Source organism: Alligator mississippiensis, chromosome 6 (assembly GCF_030867095.1).
Source record: "Alligator mississippiensis isolate rAllMis1 chromosome 6, rAllMis1, whole genome shotgun sequence".
NCBI classification, from domain to species: Eukaryota; Metazoa; Chordata; order Crocodylia; family Alligatoridae; genus Alligator; species Alligator mississippiensis.
The window spans coordinates 87,014,160-87,026,402 of NC_081829.1; the positions used below are offsets into that span (position 1 = coordinate 87,014,160).

At 43.3% G+C, this 12,243-nt stretch overlaps 1 pseudogene; it reads right to left on the reverse strand.

Annotated features, from left to right (window-relative positions):
• Nucleotides 1-8,979: 8,979 nt before the first annotated feature.
• Nucleotides 8,980-11,801, reverse strand: LOC102558403 (uncharacterized protein K02A2.6-like; annotated as a pseudogene).
• Between the last annotated feature and the right edge of the window lie 442 nt (nt 11,802-12,243).

Sequence of the window (12,243 nt, forward strand, 5' to 3'; positions counted from 1 at the left end):
AATTAGTTCGCTGTGACTTATTTCCTGACACCTCAGAGTACATATCTCTCTACATGCTATCCCATGCATGTGTAATTCTGTGACCAGAAAATCTCTTGTGTTCTTCCTCCAAAATCACAAAAACATCTCAGTTACAATAGTTAGAACTAGAACAAATCTGATGCTTCTCTAACAGATTAAACTAGCAAACATCTGTTCAGTGTGGGCTACATCTTACTGCACTATTTAAGCAGAACACATGCATGGGTCACAGCTATGCCAATGGGAGTATAACCCTGCACAGAACAGTTCGAGCTGCACCACCAGGTTGCACTTTTCAGAAGATGTGACATGCTCCCTGGAGCCTCAGAGGACTTGAGACCAGAGCTTTGTATGCTCCTCATCCATTTGGGAAAGCTGTCTTTGCATTTGACTCAGAGCAGTTGAAATAGCCCTTAAGTGTGGCACAGAAGAGAGAGAAGTTCCTCATAGACACCGCACCATGATGAGTCTACGATGTCGGTAACAGGAAAATAAGTTACTTGCAGCCCACTGTATACTAGCACGTGTTCAGCTCATACTTCTGCAAAGGCCTTGGCTCTTTAAGAACTCATTATTGCAAATAGGGGGCAGATGTTGCACTCACTGCTAGCCTCATATTTCCCTCCTTACACTGTCTGAATAAATGCTAAATCTGCAAATCCTGGGATAAAAATAAAAGGAACATACAGGCAAAATCCTGTCTACTTAATTGTATACAGTTAGTTTTCTTGTTACTCCTACTGGGAAAACAACATTCCTTGACCAAATTTAGAGAGTGTTTCTGATACCAGATTAGTGTATTTTTATTTTCTCCCAAAAAGGACTAGCTTATTTATTTTATTCCTGTATGCATGCATTTTTTTAAATCATATTGCAGGTGCATGAGAAAAACAGGATCTACACAGAGATATTCTTTCACCTCACTGCTCCCTGCTGCTGTTGGTTTCAGCAGCATATGAAACCTCTCCTATAAAACCTGCTACATAGGAAATTCTGGCACAGGTCTGCATGAACAGGCATTTTCAAGGTGCCAGTTTGTAGCATTTCTGCCCCTGAAATTCTTAACAGGATGACAATAGTATATATTATATGTCTTGAGTCTGAAATATCTGGAAGATGCAGCTTTCAGCTGAGTTCCTCCTGATTTACCACAGAAAAAAAACCGAGGAGAGAATTAGGTCCCTTCCTTTTGGTTCTGGTTAGGTTTAAAAATCAATATATATTCGTTACTAATACCTCGGTATGAAACTGTAATGTTGCCTTTTAATGGTCATGAAGGAAAGATTTTTGTCTAGTCCAGCAGAGAAATCAATGGAAATTTTCTATGGAGGTTTGATTTAAAACAAAAATCAGAATTCCAATCATGGCATGTGTATACACCATTGGACCATCAACTATTATTTGTTTCATTTTTTCTGGTCCTTCTAGCTAATGGCAATTACTTGACTGTTAATTGACATGGAAGTCTGTGATCAGATTCCCTTTCTACTCTCAAACCAAGCACCGCAGATCAGCCACAAATCCGAGGACCAGATTGTCCCTCCCATTATTGGAAAGGCAAGGAGGAGATACCTGTAGAGTCCCCTGTAGTACTCCTGTACAGTTCTCTCCTTAGTATGGCCGGATCTGGGCTCTGTTAGGAAACTATTTCTGCAGCTTAATTAAAAAAATTACATCCTGTCTCCAACTCTTTCGCAATTAAACCAGTACGTATAGCAAGCTTGCTTGTAAAGAATATGAGGTTGATCATCACATATGCCTTCCCTGAAATAATCATGGACCAAACCTACTTAAGAATTAATTTCCTTGGAGCAGCGAGTCTCTGAACTTAGGAAAGGTTTCCATATAAATAAAACTCACTGCTCAAGCCCATTCCTCATCCTCAGCTTGGTGAAGCTGATTACTTCATACTTCCCTAATGACCAGGCAGTGGACCTCATGAAAGTAAAAGCATTTAACACAATTCAGAGCATAATTTTAAGATAGTGTTTGTGACGTTCCTTATGCTTAGCCTGGGGAATTGACCAATTATTATTCTGCTAAATGTAACTGCCACAGAAGTAAATACCAACTTTTATAGCAGCTATTAAAATTATTAAACTTTAGAAATATATACATAAATAATACAAGTCTTTGTCATGAAGCATTTGGCTCTATAGGAGAAATGATTAGTTTGGTATTAAATAAGGATGCAGAAAGTAGACTTTATACATAGGAAACACTTGGCAGAAACAACTCAGTAAGAACAGACAGTCTATATGACTTCTAGAAAAATGCAACAACAAAAAAGTCAGTGCTAAATGAAGCAAACAAAAAATGTAATATATACAACTACAGAGCCACCAGCAAAACAGGTTAGAGGTCCAGCTCTGAATTCTGACTATAATGAGTTTCTGTTTTAAATTTAAATTTTTTTTTCTATTTTGTTTGCCCTGAAAACAGAAATAATGTCTTACCTGAGTTATATGAAAATACAGGTCTAAAACTGAATGTTGTTATAGTCCCAGACAAGCACAGGTTTCTTAGCTGGGAAACCAGCCAAAAGCCAAATGCTTATTGTTATTTCTAAATTGCATATAAATAACTGCCTAGAACTGCTTTAATATTAATGCTAGTCTTGTCACTGCCACAATATTTATTGTCTCAAGGCCAGAGTCAGACTGGATATACTGTGATGCAAGTCAAGAACATAACTTGTATGCTTACTGGAGCAATGACAGACTTACATTGCTATAAGTGCGATCCGAATCTGGCCCCTTTCATTAAATATTGTAATCCAGACCATCTGAAATTTATTTTCATTACCCATGAACTAAAATTCACAAGCAGTCTATGCTTATCATTATATCAGAAATTATGGAGGAAGAAAAAGTGAATAAAGCAAAATTAAAACCATTAAAGCTGAGGCTGACCACAATTATGAAAATAATCACCAGGTACCCAATTTGGGAGAGACAGTGATATCCACACCTTTAAATCCTGTATTCTAAAGCCTCAGGAGAAAGATCATGGTGTGTTTTCCCAATATTACTTGACTTTTTTATTTTCTTATTAGCTTTCCAATTTCTTCTGATAACATTCCTCCTTAAGCCAACTTTGCACTTAAGGGACTCCTGCTGCAGGGGAAGAAAAAATGATTTTGCTCCAAGAATTTCTAATTGCAAACCTACAAATCACAATGCAATGGGGAGAAGTGTACTGGCCCCTAGGTAGATAAACCCAGTTTTTCCCCAGACCTAGGAGTAAACAATTAATCTTTCTAACCACAGAGCATAAAACATTCCTTGTGGACTGAGACTAATGTCTCTCGACTGCTTTCAGAGCACCTCAGCTATTTGTGCTCAAGCTTCAGTATGAGAAACTGATATGTTTGTACCTGCCAAGTTGGGATGTTGGCAGCAAGGGTATACATAGCATAAATCACCACTGTAGCTACTTGGGGATGCTCCATCTGTCCTCTCAATCAGGAGATCCTGCTGACGAATCTTAACACCAATAGAGAATCAAAATTTCAGACCCAGCAGCTCATCAGATAGCCACAGAAATAGAAGCAGCTCCTTTTACGCATCCATTAAGCTACCTCACTATCTTCCTTCACACCATATTAAGAACTTTCCTTTGTTAAGAGGTTTATTCAAAACATGATGGTGGCTGGGCCGTATAGGTACCGTCGCTTGCACTATAGCTGTTGTCCCATTGTTTCCCCCACCTGTCATCTTTTGTCTTTGATAGCAAGCTGTTTGGAGCAGGAACCTTTGGGTTCTGTGTTTGTGCCACACAATGAAGTCCTGGCCCATAACTGAGCTCCCAGAGGCTACAGTTATATAAATAATAAAAACCATGGAGGAGCAAAGCCCAGCAGATAAGAGTAAAAAAATACTGGTTTATGCCAAAAGAGTCCACTCTACCCATCTAAAGGGTATGAGCACAGGTCAGTGGACACATGCAACGTTCCTGGGCTCATGTATTCCCTTTACTTCATCCCACAAGATATCAGCTCCCTCGGCTCCCAGGAGTTGCTTATCATCTTGCAAGAACCAGCATTCAATTCTTCTCCATTCATCTGGGAAGAGGTTGTGATTAAGATCTATACAATTCAGGGGGTAATGCGGGACCCATAGGCAATGGGTCCTATTCAATGACTTCAGTCTGGAGCTCTACGTTCCTAGGGTGAAAGTATACTTCAGCACAGATTTGGCCCTGAAGTCCTATGTCAGATTTTTCCCTTTCAAGAAACAAAGAACCATTTCTCTTCATCACATCCTAAAGGATGTTTTTACTTTAGTGTCTAATCCTGCACAAAAGCTACTCACATTTGGAGATGCATGCATCATTCTGATAATCAACACTGGTAGAGAAAATATCAGTTTGCCTTCTTAAGAATCTAGGCATCATTTTTCTGACTTAAAGCAGATAAACTATGTGTTCTTTTCAGACAGATGGCATCACCCTGCACTGTGCCCTCCTGCTATTGCTTAATAGAATAAACCCTTCCCGCTAGCATAATTACCAAGTGGCTTCATGATATTTATTAACACTGAAAGACAACCACTGACAATGGCCATTCAAAGTATCTGCTCTTTTGATGCACTTCAAGTGGAGGCCTAATTAAAAGTTCTGTAGCAAAGACAGCTGCTTACAGTCAATCTCCAGCTGATTTAAAATGCCCTTCTGTAGCACTGGCTTTTACAACTGCAGAGGGCAGGATTGCCTATAGCAGTGGTTCTCAATCTTTTCAGACTTAAGGCATTCCTGGATAGACTTGAGGCCCCCCTCACAAAATGCCAGTTCTTCGTTTTCACGGTTTTTTTTTAACTACAGAAAAATAATAGTGCAGGTTTTTTTCAACTATGGATTTTATTTGAAATCTCTGGGCATTTATACACATGCTCCAGGAGTGGGGAAACTCTTTAATTAGAGCAGCTCTCGAACTGCTCTAATCAAGATGCCCAGAGCATCTCATGTATCAGCGTCCCCACACTTAAAAATGGCAGCAGGGGCACTTTAACTAAAGCTTGTTGAACTAGCTTTAAAGTGCTCCAGACTCCATTTTTAAGCATGGGGACACTGATACATGAGACGCTGGAGTCTGCTGGAGCACAGTAATTACCATACTCCAGTAGACTCGATTATCAAGTCTGCTCCAACGTGTTGTAATTACAGCGCGTCGGAGCAGCCTCACTGCTCACGTATAGGTGCCCTCTAGGTTTATCTTGTGAATCATGTTTGCAAACATAACAGTGCTAACGTTTTGTAGCACCCTGAGACACCCTTGAAAGGAACTGCTGTGGCACCCTGGTTGAGAATCACTGGCCTAGAGATTTCATATATGTAGACACCTGCTAATAGGACCCAAGTTATGGATATTTTTAAAGATAGAGTGCAATTTTTGACAACGTTGAATATAGGAAACACTTAAACCTTAATAGACAGAGAAGAAGAGGGAAATAATAGTTATCATGCACATTCTTGGCATTCACTATTTATAATAGTTCCATATAAAGGTTAACATACAAAAAACTAGAACTCTTGGTTCCAAAATTATACCTTTTATTAGACCAACTGGAAAATGGCAAGAAAACTGTCCTTTTCTGCAAGCTGTCGGGATCAAAGTCCCTTCGTCAGGCTCTGGGAAAAGTGTAGATGGTACAAGATGGGGAAAAGTCCCCATAGGTCGGAAATAAACTTCATTTTTGCACAGAGGGAGCTGAAGATGGAGGGCTGTCCCTCTGGGTCCAGGAAAGCGTCTTTGTGAGCGGTGCTGAGCAGCTCTTTGATGTGTTGATCAGGTAGGATTCCTTCCCTGGAGGTGTCAGATGGCAGGCCTTATACTGTCCCGCCACCTCTTTATAAAGGTTAATGCTTTTACTTGAGAAGCCAGCTCATGTTGTTAGAGATGGGTTTTACTCACACACATCAGATTTTACTTTGATGATGATCAGGTCTAGAGTTTTGGTTTCTGACCTTTATCTTTAGCAAATTGTGGTTGAAACTGCATTTACGTTAATCAAAAATGAGTGAGTGGGGTGAAAGTCACCTATGATTTTTTTCACTCATTAATAAATTAAAGCTAACTTTGCTGCATTTCTATCACTATAAGGAGGACAAGGAATAGGTAAGACCCGTGTTGATTTCTGTCAGACACATGCCTCAACAAGGCCTGTTTTAGCATTTTAACATTAAAACTTGCTGGTTTCGGCATACTCTCATTTATGAGATCATTAACTGTAGATCAGATAGAGTCCTCACTACAGTAATTAGATAATAAGGTTTTGCAACCACATCCAATTCCAAACTGAAACTTTTGGGTATGCTATTTTGAATTATGTTCCATCTCACTTTGACACGTGGCTGTCACAAGACTTGCCTGGCTGCTGGGTGAGAAGAGAAAGGTGAATATACAAAGGAGAGAGAGATGTTCACAAAAGAGAAAAATGACTAATGCAAAAACAGAGCAAACACTCAAAGATGAAAAGAAAATAACTACTAAGAGAAACACGAGAAGTCTAACATCAGTGTCAGTGTTCTTATTCAAGCATAGAAAGCCTGCATTTAGCAATTAAAATAGGTTTACATAACTCTAATGCAGTAGCAAAGTAGAGTCCAGAGATGACAATCACTCCATAACCCCACTTTCCAGAAACCCCAGGAGGATTTAAAGTTTCTGCCACTGTCCCACCCCCTCAAAGTATCAGTTATCAGAGGGGAGCGAGAGAAAGCCAGTTGATAAGTTGTGAGCTCACAACAACACTCTGGACACTCCTGGGTTGAACTACAGATATTTATTGTTATAAATCTCTGGAATCATATCCAGGGTGGATCTTAACAATTGCCCTCAGTACATGTCTGTAGAACTTATACTTGCTCTGCCTCTGACTTGACCCACTCCAGTCCTGTGGAGGGAGAAGAACCAAGAAATGCCTCTGGCTCCTCAGGACAGAGACCATGCAGTCCCTGCTGCTGCAAAACTGCCACAAGAAAACTGAACCCTCCAGTGCAGAACATGAGGGCTTTGGCGAGTGTAGCCTCCCGTGCCTCTCCCCTGAGCGTCACGTGTCTGGGTTCTTCACGAACCTCGCTGTGGCTTCTTGGGTGGCAATGCCAGGCTATGGGTAGCAACCTTGAGTCAGCCTCCCAGGAGTCTCTCCTACCACATCTTTGATGATAAGTAGGTTCCTATCAGGAGGACGATGTCTGGTCCTGCTTCCCCTGGTACTTCCTCTTGGCCGCCTTCATGATTGTTTCTTCTCGGGACTCCACCTCCCCTACACCCCGCCTAATGCCAACCGTGGTGTTGTCCATCAGGGCCGATGCTCAGGCCCTCCCCAACACTCGGTTTCTTAGGGGCTGCAGTCATCAGCTATTGATGATACTCAACCCGAGCGCTCCCCATGGCCCTCCTTCTGCTCTTGGCGCTCCCCATGGACCCCCTTCTGCTCTTGGCTTACGTGGAGCCAGATTCTCCACAGCCTCCAGCCCCCCTTGATGTGTCGTCTGCTCCCCGAGTTCGGTACCTGTTGCCTGTCATCTAGGTCAAGGTCCTGTCCTCGCTGTATTCGCCGGTGTCCCAGTTGCTGGGGCTGTTGCCCTTAGCCCATCACTGGCCCAGTGTTCTCTTGATGCTCCCCTCCCAAGGGATCCACCACACTTCCTTTCCAGTGTCATCTGGGTTCTCTGGTCTCTCCAGGCTGGCCGGGGATGCTCTTTCCAGTCCCCCTGGCTTCCTTCCAGCAGGACCTTTTCTCCTGGTGCCAGGCGCCCGCCCAACCAATCACTCTCGGCACACTTTCATAAAGCATGCCCAGGCCAATGCGGAAGCTGTTCCCAGCTCCTCCCAGCTCCGCCGTGGGTTTTTTCTTTGATCTTTGTTCACAACAGCTCCAGCCACAGTGGTTTCACTTTCTCCGCGATCAGCTGCTGGCGCGGCGTCCCGCCGCCTCTCCCCAGATTCTGGTAAGTTTTCACCACAGCAAGGAAGACACAATAAGACACAACACCCCTTCCCCCTAGACGGAATAGTTAGGCAACCATTTGGGAGGACTCATCTTCCACTGTGGTCTTCCCATAGAGCTGGACTCAGTGAGGGATTTAGCAGACGATGGCCCCGTCAGCCTATCTGGAGACTCAACAGTGATGCTTCCTTCTGACGGCGATGGGAAAGGGTTTGTGCTGGTGGAAACAGGTAGGCACTTCCCCAATGAATCCATGTCTGTCGGTGGTGGATTGGTGCTTGGAGATTGCTCAGGTATAGGGTTATCAGTAGGAGAACACCCAAGCAGCTGGTCCACGTGATATCTCCAAACTTGTCTGTCATCAGTCTGGACAGTATATGATAAGGGTCTTGAGGTGCTTACAATTTTAGATTGAACCCACTATGGGCCTGTCCCATAGTTCTGAGCAAACGGTCTCTCGTGGAACGAAAAGACGTAAGGTACCAGATGCCAATGCGGAGTCCAGCTCCTTTTCTTTCCTAAACTGCATGTCTCTCACAAGGTCTGGGTTAACATGGTCAAAGCATGTCTTGAGATGACAACCATTAAAAAGCTCTGATGGGCTGGACCCTGTTGTAGGGCAAGGAATTACATGTTGAGCAAACAGAAATCTGGCCAGTCTCATAGGCCAGTCTCCTACAACAATCCTTTTCAGTGCATCTTTTGTAGTCTGCACCATTCACTCAGCTTGCCCACTGGCCTGTAGCCTGCGAGGTGCAATGATAACAGTTTGAATGAGGTTGCATCTGGCAAAATCTTGGAACTCTGCCAAAGTGAATGTGCTGCCATTATCAGAAACAGTAGTGTCAGGCACCCCATGGGTTGCAAACAGCTGAGGGAGAGCTGTTATAGTGGCAGTTGATGCAAGAGTTAAGACAGTAATCACTTCAAGCCATTTTGAGTACAAGTCAACAACAAGTAAGAAGTTCTTACCTTGAAAAGGACCAGCAAAATTAATGTGGATGCATTACCAGGGTTCCTTTGTCATTTCCCAAGGGAAAACTGGTGCCTTAGATGGATTATGATGGGTTGCTTGACAAGTGTTGCACTCCCTCACAACACTTTCTATGTCATTGTCCACACCTGGCCACCATACATAACTTCTAGCCAGTGCTTTCATCCTCACAATGTCTGGGTGTGCTGCGTGCAGCATTGTCCATATGATTTGGTATCCTGCTTCTGGAATTACAACACAATTTCCCCACAAGAGGCGACCCTTATGGGCAGACAGCTCATGCTGGTGTGATGAAAGTAGCCTGAATTCCTCAGCCAATTTGTCTGCAGGCCAGCCCCTCCACACCCAGTTGAGAATACAGGCAAGGACAGGGTCTTTTGCAGCCACCCTTGCTATCTGACCAGCTTGAAGAGGGGCTTCTGGCATGGATTCCAGCATGAGAACTTCCTCTGGCAGAGAAGTAGCACAATCAGGTATTTGTAGTGGTAGGCAGCTCAATGCATCAGCATTTGCAATTGTTTTCCCAGGTTTGCACACAAGTGTACAGTTATATGCATTTAGCATGATGCTCCAGTGTTGCATACAGGGAAACAAAATAGGAGGAGTTGGTTTGTCCATAGTAAAAATTCCAAGAAGGGGTTTGTGGTCCGTTCAGATTTCAAATTTGTAGCCATAAACATATATATATGTGAAATGTTTTAATTCCTGCAATGATTGCCAGTGCGTCTTTATCAATCTGTCCATAGTTCCTCTCAGTTGAAGTAATTGTTCTTGATTAAAAAGCAACGGGTGTGTCCGTGCCATCAGGCAATGTGTGACTGAGGACAGCGCCAACACCAAAGGGCAAGACATCACAAGTGATGGACAGTGGCTTCTGTTCATCATAGTAAATGATTATTGTTTGGGCCTCAGCAGCCTTGTCATCCACTATCCATTACTACGTTGCTGACAAGGACAGAGTCCGATGTCAGCAACTTCTTGATGCCCTGGAAGGCTTTGTTGTGCTGGCAAGTCCACTTCCACTGAGCTCCTTTATCCAGTAAGCGATGAAGAGGCTCTGCTATGGTGGCTTTTTCTTTCAAGAAGATGCGATAAAAATTGAGAAGTCCTAAGAATGCTTGAAGATCCTGTTTGCATTTTGGTATAGGGGCATCATGTATTGCTTTTACCTTGTCTTCAACTGGGTGAATGCCAGAAGCATCAATTTGATATCCCAGAAAGTTGCTACTGAAAACTCCCAGTTGACATTTCTCTCTTTTTACTCTGATACCTGCTTTATTGAATCTCTGTAAAACTTCTCTGAGTCTCTCAGTGAGTTTTTTTCTAGACGGCCCCATGATCAACACATCATCAAAGTATGGTGCAACCCTGCGAATTCCTGCTAGCATTGTCTCCATGAATCGCTGGAAAATTCCTGGTGCCGCAGAAATTCCAACCTGGAGGCACTTGACACGGGATGCTCCCCGGTGTGTCATTCTTGTTTGGGCCTCAGCAGCTTTGTTATCCACTATCAGTTGCTGATAGGTTTGAGCAAGATCAAGTTTGGCAAAAACCTTCCCTCCTGCAAGAACAGACAGTAACTGGCTAATGGTAGGCACAGGGTGCAGGTCCTGCTTACATGCTTTATTAACAGTGCATTTGTAATCCTCACAGATGTGAACACTGCTGTTAGGTTTTAAAACAGGAAAAAATTGGTGTGGCCCAGCTTGCGTGTATGATTGGCTTAAGGACCCCTTGCATGATAAGCTGATCTAATTCTGCATCAATTTCTGGCCTCAATGCAAAAGGTACATGCTGAGCCTTCATAAAGATAGGGGCTATCGCAGGATCCATTTGGAACATCACAGGTGGACCAGAGTAAGTTTCTAATTCCTCGGAGAATACCTGGGGAAACTCCCTTGCAAGCCTTTGAAGACTTTCTGTGCAGAGATTGTGTACTCCTTGAATACTGATTCCCAATGGTGAGAACCAGTTTCTCCCCAGAAGGCTTTTGCAGGAGCCCTTAGTGACAATGAAGGGAAGACACTGTCTAACAGATCCATACTGGATATCAACACTGCAGCCACCCAAAGTTTCCACAATCTAACCATTGTAGTCACACAGGCGACACTCAGGCTTCAATAACTTGGGGAGAGGGTGCCAAAAACAACTGGAAGAATGTGTTTTTATCTATGAGGGATACTCCCAAACCCAAGTCCACTTCCATTTTGCACTTCTTTCCATTTATTACTCCAGTTGCAATCATCTCACACCTTGAGTTTCAACAACACCAACTTTTTGAATCAAATACAGTTGATTCACGTTCTGGGGAGGACTCTAATCTGTGAGTGGTTTGGGAGCAAATACATTTGCCACAGTCTTTTTGTCTCCCAGAACTAGCCTTCGAGCTGCAAACCCTCTCTATGTGGCCCTTCTTCTTGCAGGCACGACACTCCGCATTCCTAAACCTGCGCTCCCATCGTCTGTGTTGGCCACCACAACTCAAACATATCTGTTGATGAATTGGCTTACATGGTGCTGTTCGGTGAGGGTTTAATCCGCTGAATTTGCTGGAGATGATCTGATTCTTGATCTTTTTGGAGTAAGTGGACATTGCTGGAGAACGCCTGGTGAATTTCTCTCATGTTATGGGATGCTGCTTCAGCTGCCAAGGCTTTTTCTTGTGCGGTAGCCAAGGTCAAATTTGGTTCAGAGAGCAGGTGATGTTGGATTGTTTCACCTTGAACCCCACAGACAGACAAGATGGTCACAATTCAGGCTATCCAGGAGATCACCAAACTCACCAAATTCTGCAAGGCGACGGAGCTAAGCCAGGTAATCTGCCATGCCTTCATTGGCCTTTTGGTCCCGTTTAAAAAAATGAAATCTCTGCAGGGTAACAGATGGCCTTGGGCAAAAATGTGTTTTTATCAGGGTAATTAGTTCAGCATAAGACTTAGCGTTTGGTAAGGCAGGTGCTGTGCGGGAACGGACAATGGCAAATGTGTTGGCACCACAGACTGTCAAGAGGACCGCGCACTTCTGTTCTGCGTTTACCACTTTGTTGGCTTCCAGGTAATAGGACAGCCTTTCTGCATAAGTCCCAAGAAGCCAGCTAGCTAGCATCAAAGTCTTCTGTATGCCCCAATGTAGCCATTTTAACTAACACCAGCCGTCATAGAGAAGAAAGAAGAAGAAGAAGAAGAAGAAGAAGAAGAAGAAAAAAACTTCCCCCAATCACAAAACACAGCCTCAGCTCAGAATGGTGTCCCACAGTCTAGGGATGTCTTTGCAACA